The sequence below is a fragment of the Acinonyx jubatus genome, chromosome B4 (genome assembly GCF_027475565.1).
Source record: "Acinonyx jubatus isolate Ajub_Pintada_27869175 chromosome B4, VMU_Ajub_asm_v1.0, whole genome shotgun sequence".
Classification (NCBI taxonomy): domain Eukaryota; kingdom Metazoa; phylum Chordata; class Mammalia; order Carnivora; family Felidae; genus Acinonyx; species Acinonyx jubatus.
The window spans coordinates 112,430,501-112,445,724 of NC_069387.1; the positions used below are offsets into that span (position 1 = coordinate 112,430,501).

The 15,224-nt window shown below is 41.5% G+C and overlaps 1 protein-coding gene across 2 annotated transcripts in view; it reads right to left on the minus strand.

Annotated features, from left to right (window-relative positions):
- The window catches only part of EEA1 (early endosome antigen 1), a 492,836-nt gene that overhangs the window by 239,646 nt on the left and 237,966 nt on the right, over positions 1 to 15,224 (minus strand). For both annotated transcript variants that reach the window (XM_053226593.1, XM_053226594.1), the window contains 2 exons: positions 3,071 to 3,181; positions 2,648 to 2,705 (listed from right to left, as the gene is read on the minus strand). The gene's annotated coding sequence lies outside the window, so the exon portion shown is untranslated. The remainder of the gene's footprint in view (positions 1 to 2,647; positions 2,706 to 3,070; positions 3,182 to 15,224) is intronic.

Here is a 15,224-nt window from a genome sequence, read left to right on the forward strand (position 1 = left end):
ACCAACGTTCTTGCAAGAGCAGGCGTCTGCTGGACAGGCCTACTCAGCAGTTACCACCCGCAGGTTATCTCCTAGCGTGAAGTCCCGCCCCTGATTCCTCATTGGCTGAGTACTACAGAGGTTACCACCTTACCCGGAAGTCGCCTGTGCCCACGTAAGGCCAAAAGTAGTCTGATCGGAGCAAATGTACATTCCTTGATGTGACGCGGACTTCGGCTCTTTGGCGCATGCTCATTGCAAAGCGCGCAAAAAAATATGCCCCTGAAATGGAGGGGGGAGAGGAGGGAGAAGAGCCGGGAAGTCAATTGTCTAAGGGTTTGGGACTCCATGGGGGGGAGGGGGGGAGTTCGAAAAGCTGTTCATACTAGACAGCACAGCTTTTAATTTGGTATTTCTGAAAATGAATCATCTCATTTACTTCTCACAGTTTCCACATCTGGAAAATGAACAGAGTAATATCAGAAATGCTCCTCTTCTGGTTAGTGGTGAGCCTAAAATCAGGTAGTTAAGAAAGTACTATGTAAAGTATAAAGCACTCAGTAAGTGTAAGGTAATATTATTAATTAAATTCTATTTAGTCTAATTTTTATGCTAAATTTTACTGTTTTCCTATGGTCTTTTACAAGTGTTTGTGCTCCTACAGGTAGAATTCTGCCAGTTAGAACCAGAGACTAGAAAGATGTATTTTTCAGCACTCAGGCTATCTACTATAAACGGTATCATCCCATAGTTAAGGTAGCAGCTATAAATTTTCAATTTGCCCCTGAGTCATTATTCAAGCATGACTCTATGAGTCAAGAAATCTAAAAATTCCTATTTCTCCTTCTTTGTGCAAATATCTCTGCAGATGTAACCTAAGAAAAAACTTGCTTCTGTATTGGGGTTTCTCAATATTTTAAGGGGGCTGTTTTTGTTTTAAGTGAAGAGGATGACTGGAGGTTATCCTCATTTACATATAGCCCCTGCGCGTGTACGCGTGCGTGCACAGACACAGACACAAACATCAACACAAACTTTATGCTCCAACCAGAAAAGCATTTTCCTGTTACCAGGCCCTTATTCATGCAGTCCCCTCCACCTGGAATTTCTTTTCCTCTTTTTTCTGCCTGTCCAGTCCTACCGAGAATTCAGGGCTTCGTTAAAATCTCAGATTTTCAATGAGATGTATTGAGTGTTCTTTACCCTATCAGTAATCTTTCAGATAGCTCCTCCCCTTTTAAAGATGAGGAAACTGACAGATGAGAGATTAAATTCTTTGTTCAAGGTCACCTTTGTGGAATTTGCAGAAAAATTTAACTCACATCTTTCTCCTCTATACCCCAGGTAGGTCTTCTCAAATCATTGTAGTCTGAACAAATTTACATCCTGCTCACCAGTCCAATTCTCTTATAACACATATTATAACACATACATAATATCATAGCCTGCCTTGCATTATAGAGTTCCTTGTGAATAGAGACCTGCTTCCCCAGAGAGTTGTTCCCATAGAACAGTAACCATTCTAGGGGGCGCCAGGGTGGCTCAGTCAGTTAAGTGTTGGTTTTGACTCAGGTCATGATCTCACAGTTCCTCCCATGTCAGGCTCTGTGCTGACAGCTCAGAGCCTGGAGCCTGCTTCACATTCTGTGTATCCCTTTCTCTCTGCCTCTTCCTCTCTCTCTCTCTCTCTCTGTCTCTCTGTCTCTCTCTCTCTCTCTCTCTCTCATAAAATGAATAAACATTAAAAAAAAAAAAAAGTAACCATTCTATTCTCCAAATCCCTCATAGCTTTTGGCGCTGCTTTATGCATCCAGCTATAATAAAATTTGTATTTGTTGAACTGGAGTGGAATACCTCAAGGATATTTCCTACTACCTTTCCACGAATGAACTCCATTTTGTATGTTTCCATGTTGATTCCCCCCTAAGGGAGATCTTCTGGAAGTATCAAAAACATCATAGTGTATATGCAAGAGACGGTGAAGATCCAAGGTCCACCTCTGCCTTCTGCTGGATCTGTAATTCTCAAATGCAAAGCTCTCCTTGGAAACAATAGGAATAATGGGCAATTCCTTCCAGACAGCTTTTGGGAGTGAACTGTCCTTGACATATCCTGAGTTAACTGTGGTCTGAAGGCCCAAGGCCATTTGCAGCAGGATTTTAATGACTATCATTACTTCTGCCATTACCACCACCCAATAAAACCATCACTGACTTGATGTGATTACCCTCTGTTGTGCCGTGCCACCAAACTCCAGCATGTGACAGAACATATGGTCTTTGCCAACAGCATTATTTATCAAAGGAGGATAAAAATCACAGTGGCGCCCTGCTTTTCACAGGAGGTAATGGCTTTGGGCAAGACACAGCTTCAGCTCAGCTTGGGTCCTTCAAAGACACAGCCCCCATTTTCCCACAAAGCACTTCATAAAAGTGAAAATGGAACACATGCTGAATGGGATTTGCAGAATAATGAAAACCCTATAATTAGGAAGCAGTAGCTAGAATTATATTACCCCATAAGAGCAAAGCTTAGTAACAAGTTAATGCAATTACGAATTCAGCTTTTCTAGAGATAGAAGCAAACAGTGCAATTAAATCCTCAGTCTTTATTTTTTTCAGGGGCCTAATGAAAGGGAAATAAATGAGCCGGATCCCCTTCTTCCTACCTCTGTCTCAGCTGTGCCATCCGGGGATAGGTTTCCCACCTCCTCTCTCCAATCTTGTCTGAAAAATAAAACAGGCCACCAGCTGTGAAATGGATTGTACCCTCCAACTTTGTACCTGGAATAGAAGCCCTCATTTTTGACAAAGGTTGCCAAGAATTTTGCATCATTGGCAGCTTCCTATTCCCTCATTAGCCTGCTTATTCTGCTTAACAAAAGATGCTCTGTGTGCTGATTTGTATGTGAATGTCAGTGTGCCCTGTGTGCATTGATTTTGACCTGTCCCCATCTGTCCCCATACACTGTTGTAGTCTAACCCACCATCTTTACCTGTAACTCTTCTCCCACACAAACCCAATTCACTCCAAGTGATGGTCCCAAATCTCCCAAATGCAGTGTTCACTTTCTGATGACCTTTATGCATACCATTCGCTGTGCTTGATGAGCCATTTCGGAGAGGGTACAAAATGCAGGTGATTTCTCTCAGCCGCCTATGTTGGAGGAGGCCACTGGTCTGATGTAGTGACTAGCAATTCACTGCCACAAAGAAGACAGATGAGAGGGTGGCTTCATTCTTTGATGCTAAGAAAAAAGCCCTTAAACTCACCTATCTACATGTAATTATAACCTTCAGGATCCAGTAGTACCAAGCCAAAACAGTCCCTGTTTGGACATGCATCATGGTAAATGAACAACCGAATTTAGTAAATGGTTGGCCAATTAAGAACACAGAATAGTGACTTCTGGGTGATCATTTTGATCAATCTAACTCACACATTTCATGTTCAACAGAAGTGCTCAGTGAAAAGACTGAACTGTGTGTAAATGGAACCCAAATTTACAAACAGTTAATTTGGATGAATTAACTGGTCCTTCACTGAATATAAGGTACCACTGATCATAAGACATACCATTATTTAACAAGTCATGGAGGGAAAAAAAAAACACCAACAAAGCTCAACGCCATATTTAACTTATTAGAGAGCTTCATCTTCTGTTATGTTACGTTTATTTGATACAAATATGTATTTGTTAAGCGACGCAGGGCCATGATATGAATATCTATGCCAAGTTTCCACATGTTCCACCACAACCATCATCATGTCTGTCACTGACCAATAGTGACTTTGATACCATCGACTGTATGATGCATCCTGATCTCAAAGTTTTTGAATTGTAAGAAAATGGGTACTTCAGCATCGATGAAATATGGTATCTGTATCCTTCAGATGAGGATCTCATGCAATCGACAGCCTCTCCTCACTTGACATCGGCTCCTGCCCCAAGTGACAAATGGATCTTGTCTGTGTACTAGGAGTCCTCCTCTCCTTCTGTCTCCCCCTTCTTATGATCCATGATGGTCCTCTCAGGGCTATGCCTCACACCGGCCTACACTTTGCACTTTGGCCACTTATTAAAAGTTTAAGCTTTTCTCCTTTTTTTTTTTTCCTTTCCCAAACTCCTTAATTCTTGCCATTGTCACCTTATTTCTGCCACTGTTGCTCTCTGTTTATTTTTCTTAAGCTTTTTTTTTTTTTTCTTTTTTAACATCAAGAAAAAATTCCTTTGGTTAAAAGTCTGTAACCGTCCCCGTTCTCTCCCAGGAGGCTTTTAAGAGGTCTTCAAAGATTGGGGGTAGAAAAGTTCAATGATCTACGTGCTAGTTCAAAGACTGCCCCTCCTCCACTTCTGGGAACCACCTAGATACACCCTCTCTATTAACCTACCTTTCCCATTTTTAAAATTTCAATTTCTTTTTTCTCTTACAGTTATACAGCAAGATCAAAGGAACACCTTGTCCCTGGGCCTTCAGCGCGGAAAGGCCTTTAGCTCCTCACAGGCCATCACCCTAGTTACTCAATCGTCTTATGACCTCTCAGCCACAGTGAGCAAGATTGTTCTATGTACCTCACACTCACACATCCATACGCATGCCCCTAGGCTTCCTGTTACTTTTTAAATTTACTTTGTTCCACCTTCACAGAGGCTTTTAATATTCATGTTAACCTGATTTCACCTTTATGGAAGCGTTAAGGGACATGTGGGCATTCTGTGATGTGTCCTCATTCTAAATGTCCCCAAGGGTGGTCCCGGCCCACTAAAAATAAGTTTGCTTCAAAGCCAACTTAAAATGTTTACCTCCCTGGCTCCCTAACCTCAGTTACCCTTCAGTGACTAGTGATAGTATTACTCTTCCTATTCAATGTTTACATACAGTGCTGGGCAGGAAGATGTTCGCAACTGGCTGGGGGTAGAGGAAGGGAGTGTGGTTTTGTCCATTTCGGTGGAGTAAATACTCCCACCATGGCTGATTTCGAGCCATCAACGGGATGTCACTAAACGCAGTTGTAATAGGTGCACAGTGGTACAGATATAGTGGACATAACTTCAAGAGTAAATAGTAAAATGTGGTAAAATGATTAGGAAGTGAGGAGTTTGACTATTAACTGCCTTGGTTTTTAAGATAGTTTCTTTTATTAGAAAAGTTCCTATAAGTTTCTATAAGCTTATTAGAAGTTTATATAAGTTAATTTTTAATAATGCCTATGTTTAGTAACCAGCTGAACAGAATTTTGGAAAATGTAGCAATTGGCTCTTGAAAGCTCCAACAAACATATTTAATTATATTGTAATAAAAGCATATACTACCTAGTATTATTACTATTATTTTCATATTTTCTGTACCCAACTAGATTATATACTCTGGAATATGAAGTATTTGTCTTATGCTTCATTTTATTTACTATGCTGCTAAACACAGAAGGTAATTAATCTCTAACATTAATAATAATGTTTACTCATTAAAAATGTTTTTGAGGGGAGCCTAGGTGGTTCAGTTGGTTAAGCGTCTGACTTTGGCTCATGTCATGATCTCAGAGTTTGTGGGTTTGAGCCCCGCGTCGGGCTCTGTACTGACAGCTAGGAGCCTGGAGCCTGCTTCAGATTCTGTGTTTCTCTCTCTCTCTGTCCCTCCCCCACTAGAGCGAGCACATGTGTGCATGCTCTCTCTCTTTCTCAAAAATAAATGAACATTTAAAAATAAAAAAATAAATAAACATGCTTCTGAGGGGCTATGAAAATTTACTAATAACAAAATTTTGGCTTTGCCCCAAACCTGACTCTTCCTGCAATCACATCTTTAGCCCCAAAAACTTTATGAACTAAAAATATGCTATCAAAAAAGATATAATATCAGTGTAACTGAATCATCTTTGACACCAGCTATAGGATCATCTACTATTAAGAGTGGTGGTGACCAGCTTTGTTATCAAAAGCTGTTGAGAACACTGATCAACTTTCAATCACCAACAAGCAAGCCAGCTAACCTCTATTAATGTTGAAGTTAGAGCTCTATGGGAGAAAGTATTCTTGGGGTGGGAGTCCCCTGGTGGGGTAACCAAACTGACAAACTTAATTAACCAAACTCCCAAGAGCAATCACTCCCTCTTCAATTTACACTTAAAATGAACTGGCAAATAATCTCAAATGCGAACTTATTATCGAAGAGATACTATTGTTGTCCTCACTGGAGAAATAGCTTTCCCACAACAATAGTGTTGGTTTCTATTAACCAGGATCCTTCCTTTTCCAGAAGCAAAAAATCAGATTAGCAACAAGGAGGACATTGGTTGAGTATCAAACCAGGAGATAGGAAATATAAAAGTCTTGAAAGATGCATACTCCAGGATATGAACAATACAAATAAATCATCTCTGTTCTGCAGTGGAGTGTATCTGTCTAAGCTCAAGACTATTAACATCTACCAAAGTGTGTCCGTCATATTTAAAAAGTATTGGTAAAGACTGAAAATTCCTACATATGTTACCAAAACCACTATTATCTCATGCCAGAAGTGTTACAATTGAATGAGTTTTAGCTTTATATGCTATAGTTACATCACAGACAGCTGTCTGAGCATCTGCCCTAGTCCAGGACTGGCAAATCCATAGCTCATATGCTGCCTCCCACTCCTTCTCACACCATTGGCAGACATCATTAGTTGATCACTGCACTCTTTCTCCATTGAGCGCCACCATTCTTCCCAACACAGTCTATACAAAGCACTCCTAATCCTGGCTCTGTGCTCTGAATGAAGAATTAGGAGACAAGGCATGTACAGGTCTCTTGCAGGGAGGGTAAGGGCTACATGTGACTCATGTATTATTTCAGGTTCATTTCGATGGTGTTGCTATCATAGAGCTAACCTTTTGAAAATCTTGTTGCCAATTGATCCTCATTGTAAACTCCAGAGTGTAAAGTCAAGAGCTTTATGTTGGCTTTGGCTTTTCTCTGCTCTAGCATTGCAATGTGGTGGTGGTGGCTGGGGCGGGGGGAGGGGGGGAGGGAGGTGTCCTATGTCTTACTTAACCAGACCAAATTGTTCACCATCACTTCTGTCAGCGAAATGTACATGTTAGAAGTCAATTATTTAAGCTTTCCTGGCTTTTTGTCATTACCACTTGTGGGCGCCACTGAACTAAAGGGAAGCTGGTTTTCTTTCCAGTACCTTCATATACTGACACTCTGCTTAACCTTACCATCCAGATCAGGAGCTCCTGACCTACCCTGCACCACCATCTTGGATGCACCAAACAGCTAGTCACTTTCTACACAAACAGAAACATCTCTTTTTACCTCCCTGTACCTGCCCATTTCCTCAGATCGCAATCACCTTACATCCACCTCAGTCTTTGTTCCTGTTTACTTGTCTTTCTCCTCCCATTAGATTGTGATTCCTTGAGGGCAAAGCCAGTCTTTGTGTCCCCACACCATTATGATTCCTAGCACACAGTCTGTCCTCTATGAGCATTTGTGCTACATTAGAGACGTACTGTGCTGAAAGTCACAGGCCCCTCATTCAGGGTGACAGAAAAAAAAACCATACCACCTCATTAAGTTGTAGCAAATTTTCTACATGTATTTAGGCATGTGCTTAGGGCCTGCTTTTCAATTCTTTACACCATGAAACAGCTCCCATATGGGTACTAGTCTTCTGCTCCTTCTCAGGGTAGAATTCGGCTTCTTAACTCTGCATCCTAAAAGGTCTGATAGAGAAAGAATCTGGATGTCTTTCCCCCGATGCTGTAGTGGTTCCATTGATGGTCTTACAGGAAAGCTGGGGGGAATGCGGGGGGGGGGGGGGAGAGCAGTCAAGTTTCTGATAAAAATTACTTCTGGTTACCTCCCTTCTCCCACTCTGAAATTTTTAGAGTCACCGCCCCCCCCCCCCCCCCCCCCCCCGCCGCCAGCCCCCAATTGTTGACTTTAATTGTGTTCTCCCAATAGCATTTTGAAATTGAGCAAGCTCCTGGGAGCATTTTGAAAGGCCCTGTGAGCTTTCTGGTCAGCATTTTCAATCTCTAATTATAACTTTGCATGATGGCATCACTTAATACTTGTCAGGTGGGCCTGGGAGTAACTGATGGTTTGAAACTAAATCTTCAGTAGCCACCATCAATGTATTGGGGCTTAATTCCTCTTCTGTTCTTAGAGAAGCTGCTGAAAGGAAAGAGGAAATATATGCTATCCTCAATCCTAGGAAAACACAGGGACTTTATTAGAATGTGGTGGCATATTTATAGGAACTTTACAGATTGTGGGGCTCAGGGCCTGAATTCACCTACACCTTCATCTGCTTCCAGGGCAATCTATTGTGGGATGGTCTGGATATGACCCTTTGGAAATCCTGCTTTTAATGAACTGATGAGGAAAGGTGAGTACTTTTCTCTGGAAAGAACATTTTTCTCGCCCACTGACTTCACAAAAAGATAAAAATGTGCTAAAATATAGTATAGAAATGATGGGACTATTTTGAAACAGAGACAAAAGCATTTTGACTGGAGAAAGGAATGTCGGTGATGTTAGAGAATTTCTTTAATACAAAGAATAGACTTAACTTTTTGTGTAGAAGGGAACTTTGTCTCTCAGTCTTTAGTTGTGAGTTTCTGTTTTACCAAACTCTTATGCTTATGTTGGCTTCACTGTCTTCTCACCTTCCCTTAATCCTTCCATGTGGCTTTGTTGGTATTTATTGTCCTTCTAGCAAGCCATCTCCTTCCTTTCCATGATGCTGCTTCCATCAAATGTAAACTATGGTACCTTCCTTAGCCCATTCCAGATGCTTCATCCGTCCATTCCCTCATTCATAAGGCATGTATTGTGGGTCAGACATTGGCTAGATGGGGCAGACACACACCCGCCAGGCAGTCCCCACTCTCAAGGGACTTTCAGTTTATTGAGACCATTTGGGAACCATCTGGCAACATTACAAACTGTATTAAAATTTTAAACTATGTTAAAATTTTCAGAGACCATCATCAATCCTCCAAGCTTGAGGGTTCTGATTAGCTGACACATTTGTAACACTAACCTAGTGGACAAGATGTAACTGTGATTCCTTGACCTGAATTGAGAAGCCCTCAGTGTGCCAACAGTGCTTGGAAAGAAAGCTGAGGGAGACTGGGAGATGTCTGGAACCTCAGCAAAGAACACACATCAATTCATAAAAAGAGAGTTCCACATTCCTCTAGTTCAGCAGCTGTAGGTAAGATACCGTGTTCCTGGGGACGAGGCTCTTCCCACAGCAGAGCTGTCTTACTCCATTATAAGCTAACCTAGGATGACTCACATTCCCTCTCTTAACATCCTCCCTGGCCAAACTAGCCAGATCTGGCACTCACCTCAGAGCCCACAGTGGGATTTTGACATCCAGCTGCAGCACTGGCACACTAGCCCAATAAGAAACCACTGTTTTTATGAAGTAAATGATCCTTAATGCCAAAAGCACGCTAAGATGTCAATTGAAACAGAGGTCTACCTCCAAAGTAAAGAGCTTCAAAGAGCATTCCAGATTTCACCCCTAAGCCCATACTTGAAGTCATTATCTATGTGCTGCTAATGACTGTTAAATTAAAAGGCAGTTGTTTAATGGAGCACTTTCAGTATCCAGTTGCCTTCTGCCATATGGCTTTGGGCATGAAGTGATTAAACTATAATGTCCAGAGCCTCTGCTGCTGGGCTATTTAATGGTGCTATGCATCATGAGCCCTGAGATGACGGGAAATCTGTTTTCAGTTTACATCCCCAGTGAAAAGTGACTCCTTTTGGCCTACAGGGGTTTAAGCCCTCCTCCAATCACTATGGCTTGCACACTCACACTAACCCTGCATACAGCCACTAGATGAGACAGGCCTGACTCTCAGAATACGGGCAGGAACCTTCATCATGCAGCCATTCCCAGGGTTCAAAGACAAAGAGAAGAACAATTTGTGGTGACTCATAAAGCAAGAAGCAAGAGCAGAAGACCTTGAGATAAGGATAGTTAGAGGCACACGGAATGGGCTGCAGCCTGGAGCAGTGCAAAAGTTCTGGCTTTTGGCTAATGGGGATGGCTACCAGGCCTTGATCATGCCTTATGTGCCAGGCACTCCACGGAGTACTTTATAAAGTATTTTTTTTAACGTTTATTTATTTTTGAGACAGAGAGAGACAGAGCATGAACAGGGGAGGGGCAGAGAGAGAGAGGGAGAAACAGAATCTGAAACAGGCTCCAGGCTCTGAGTGGTCAGCACAGAGCCCGACGCGGGGCTCAAACTCACGGACTGTGAGATCATGACCTGAGCCAAAGTCGGACGCTTAACCGACCGAGCCACCCAGGCGCCCCATCCACGGAGTACTTTAACATAGATCACCTCATCTAATCATCCCAACAGCCCCTATCAAGGACGTATTATCATCATCCCCATTTGCTGAGGGCAAAACAGTCTTCGAAGAATTAAGTTGATCAAGGTCACAGCTAATTAGTGGTGGACCTAAGATTCAAACTCAAGCCTTCTTGACTCTAGAGCCCAACTTTTTAAACCACGATGGTGGTTGAACATGTCTGCCAGTTTCTTACTTAAGGGGCGAACACCACTATAAGTATTTTTTAGTTCCTTGCTTCTAAATATGATTAGTAAACTATATGTGATCTTCACTTCAATGGGCAGACTTAGTCATTTTTAACATATCCTTTTGTTGGTTTCATGAAAGCCAAGTCTAAGGAACCATTTTAAGTGCTACATATAGACACATATAGACACCTGATCCAGCAAACCATACCTGACTATTATCAATAAGACTCTGGAACTCAGAAAGGGCAAAAATAGATAACTATCACCTCTTCAGAGTTCTGCTCAATATGGCTTTTGCTTTCTCAATGTGATATTCATTACATTAGTATAGGCATTTTTAGGAATATAACACAGTTCCTGTTCCCAAGGATCTTACACTCCTACTGGGGAGCCTGGAGACAGAGAGTTCAGTAATACTCAAGAACATAAACAATTCAAGCCTTTAATGGCCCAGACAGTACTAGAGACATGCAGAGAATCAAAAGACCTCAGAAGAAAGCCCTTATTACTTTACTATGTGAGTGAGCAACTCATAGACTCATCCTACCAGACTGAAATCAGAAAAGGAACTTTTGGTCATATACTTTACTCACCATGGATAAATCACTTAAAATCATAATCAGTCTGAAACTTTGGGTGCCCATGGTTGAAAGTCTTGTGTAGCTTTAATAAGACTTTAGGCACTATGCCAATCAATTCCTTTGGAAATTTCTAGCATAGTTCTGAGAGAAAATTCTTGCAAAAGACAGAGGCACTGTCTCACCCTCAGTAAATGGGTTCTCTTACCTGATGGGCCTTGCTTCATTAACTTTTAACTGGTGCTTTTAATATTCAGTTTGTACTTTTAAACTCTTAAAGCCTTTATCAGATGTTCTTTGAAACCAAATGCATACCACTAAAATACACATGTTTCCAGCATGATCAGATTTCTTTTCAACTTATTCACAAAGACCTTGAGAGGACAAAGAATGTATTTAATGATAGGAACTAACATGGCGCCAGTAATGAATGGTTCGGTTCTGCCAATAATACCCAAAACTAAAGCAGTAATTTTTTAAAGCCTTGTTTTGCTTTAGCAATTTAAAATAAAGTATTTTCATATGTATTATCTTATTTAGTCCCTCTGACAGCCACAGAGCCAAGCAGAGTGAGTTTTACTATCCCCATTTTAAAATAAATATGGGTCAGAGCCCTCAAATAATGGAGCCAAGCTTATGCAACCAGTAAGTGGCAGAGTTGGGCACCAGAACTCTGGCCTCCTGGCCCCCAGCCCATTGCCATGTCGATTCAGCTATTTATATCAAACAATATAACTTCTATTCCTATGTGATCTCCACAGGCACAGGTTGCAAGTCTTACTTGTCTCTAGATTCCTGGTAGCTGACTTGGGACAAGTAAGAGTTTATGGCGGCCCAGAAATAAAGACACTTTGTGCTAGTGTCTGTGCTTTTCATAATCACAATTACCAGTTAGTTGGGTTGACCTAAGACTAATAAGGCCAAAGTTTCAGGTTCTAAATAGGCAAGTAACAGTTCTACATACGACCAGTTATCTGACTAACCTGTCCTGAGAGGGATCTGGCAAGTTAGTGGATAGCTTAGTCCAATTTATTTTCCTAAATCCATCCATCCATACTCGAGAGTGGGGATTGTCCCATCTGTATGTAACTTCTCAGGAAACATCCTCACCTACAGTCTTTCCCAGGAGGATTCGTAAACAAGAGCAGCGGCCAGGATCTGTTCCCAGTGACACTTCCCCTCAATCTGGCATAACTGATTAGAGCTAGATTGGTGCTTGACCCAAAAGCAGTCAATGGGCAGCCAAAAAGCTTTGAGGTGTCCTGACAAGAAGGCTCTGCCCCCACCAGAAGCAATGGGAATTTACAGGGCTGATCAAATGCCCCTTATCAGAAATTCAAAGTGAAGGGGCGCCTGGGTGGCGCAGTCGGTTAAGCGTCCGACTTCAGCCAGGTCACGATCTCGCGGTCCGTGAGTTCGAGTCCCGCGTCAGGCTCTGGGTTGATGGCTCGGAGCCTGGAGCCTGTTTCCGATTCTGTGTCTCCCTGTCTCTCTGCCCCTCCCCCGTTCATGCTCTGTCTCTCTCTGTCCCAAAAATAAATAAAAAAACGTTGAAAAAAAATTAAAAAAAAAAGAAATTCAAAGTGAAGATATAAGGAAAGAGTAACTTAGGAGCAAGAAGAGAGAGACTCGGAGCTGGAGACACATTGATGGTGGAGCACCAGAGTGGGGAACATGTTTGAAGTGCTACCTGGGCTCCAGGCAGGGTTACAGTCTTCTGGATGGCTGTCTTTTGAAGCCAGGGCTGAGTTTTCTTCCCTTCCAGGCCAGATGCTCCTTAACCTTTTGCGATCTTGATTCTTTTGATAATCTGATGGAAGATTTGGGTTGTTGTCTCAGAAAAATTTACATACAAAAATTTAGACTAATGATTGCATTTAATTTCAAGGGATTTCTTGATCCCCTAAAGTCCAACCTCAGACCCACTGAAAATCTATGCACCACAGGTCAAGGAAACTGTTAGTTCATCTAAGATGGCTATGGGATCACATGATCTCTGAAGTTCAGCATGTAGTATAGGACTTGGAACATAGTATTACATACATCTTGGTTGAATGAGTGAATAAATGAACAATTGAATGAATACGTAAATAAATAAAAAAAAATACAACTTGGGAGTTCATGCCCTGTTGACAGCACATTAGGAACATCCTTTTCCTATCTTATGAAACACTTTGTTAACATAAGCTGGAAGCATGGCTGGAATGAATGCCTGTTACTTGTATAAACCCAGATGATGTTTAATATACTCATCAACACAACTGATGGGCACACTATCACCTTGCACATACAGAACTACAAGGGCATTGTGCCTACCAGAATACAAATGAGAACTTGGAATGTCATAGCCGACAAGAGGCATCCTACTTTTCCAGTAGATAAAGAAATGAAAATTTACTAGATTTTCTACTTGAAATGCATATAATCATTTAGAATTTAAGCTACTTTTTCTTAATGTACAACCTTAAAAATAATAATGATTAACACCTTTATTTCTTTTTCTGACTTTTGGGAGAAAAAACTTGTTATTTTCTTTTTTTTAAAATTTTTTTAATGTTTATTTATTTCTGAGACAGAGAGAGACAGAGCATGAGTGAGGGAGAGGCAGAGAGAGAGGGAGACACAGAATCAGAAGCAGGCTCCAGGCTCTGAGCTGTCAGCACAAAGCCCGATGCAGGGCTCGAACTTAAAAACCATGAGATCATGACCTGAGCCGAAGTCGGTCTCTCAACCAACTGAGCCACCCAGGTGCCCCCAAAAACTTGTTATTTTCAATAATCTAGGATTCTATTTTAGGTTGAACATTAGCTGGCTTCTCATTTAGACAGAGAGAGAGAATAGCCTACTTCCCTTTGGTTATTCTGGCAGGGTTTTGGAGGGGGTCGGGGAGGCTGCTATTACCCATCTGAAGATTGACCAGAGTGTAAATTCTTTGAGGGCAAGACTAGCCACATAGCTTAGTATCTGCCTCTCTTGACCACTGCCAATCTTAGTGTCGTACAAATAGAGGGATTTTAATTAAATTTAACTGTGGTCCACAAAGTGGGGAGGACAGATCTGCTTTTTGATTTGGCGAGGGAACAAAAGAGAAATGTAGTCAAATGCAATGATCTCAATTTTTAAAAAAAGTATTGCAGTCATCATTTCAAACTGATTACATTTAAAAGGAAAAATCTGTCCTGTGGTTAATCATTTTTTTTATTTCTTAATCCTTTATCATAAAACTCCTATGTAAAAAGCTGTACTTCACTTTCAGTTATCAGTAACTAAAATTGCAGGGTATGACACGCAGTCATATGTTTTCACATAAAGAGTCTCCCCGCTCCCCACTTTGGGATCAAATACCCCAGTAGTGTAAGAAGAATGAGAGTTCCGTTCATTTGCAACACACAGCCTATGAAGACCCCAGTGGCACAAATATTGTACTGTCCTTCCATCCAAGGAGCATAAATATTCTCTCATTAATGTATTTCAAGCCTATTTAACAGGAAATCTATACTTGGTTTCTCGCATGGCTACTAACATCAAACACCTAATTTTTGCTAGCTCTTGAGCCACTTAGCTTACGAAGCATAACATTTATTCTTTTAATGTGATCTTCAAAATACAACTACTGGATTCAACATGTGTGTGGGCTGAGGAGGAGTGAAGAAACCAATATTTCCTGAATATTCTTTATGTAACAGGGACTTTGTAAAGATGATGTCATCCTAAGGAATTCTTTTACCCATTTTACAGACCCTGGGAATTGAGCTACAGAGAGATTAAGCTACTTGCTCAAGGTAACACAGCCAGAAAACAACAGAGTCTGGACTTGAATCAGTACACCCTGCCCTCAAAGTTTAGGTCCTAGCCTCTTGCTGCCTCCCTAGCAGGGTCCCATGAGAGGGGACGGTTGTCTGAATCACCCCCATTATTGCAAATCATGCATTAAAGACCAGTTCTGCTTGATAGGATTCAAAGACAAAGACTTCAACTCCCTGCTCTCACAGTTTAGAGCAATCACTTCATTTGAGTATGATCCACGTGTTGGTATGAGGTCCCACCCTTTCCTATTCCAGGTCAGGACCAGGAAGTATGGTAACTCTCTTCAGTCTAAGGAAACACCAA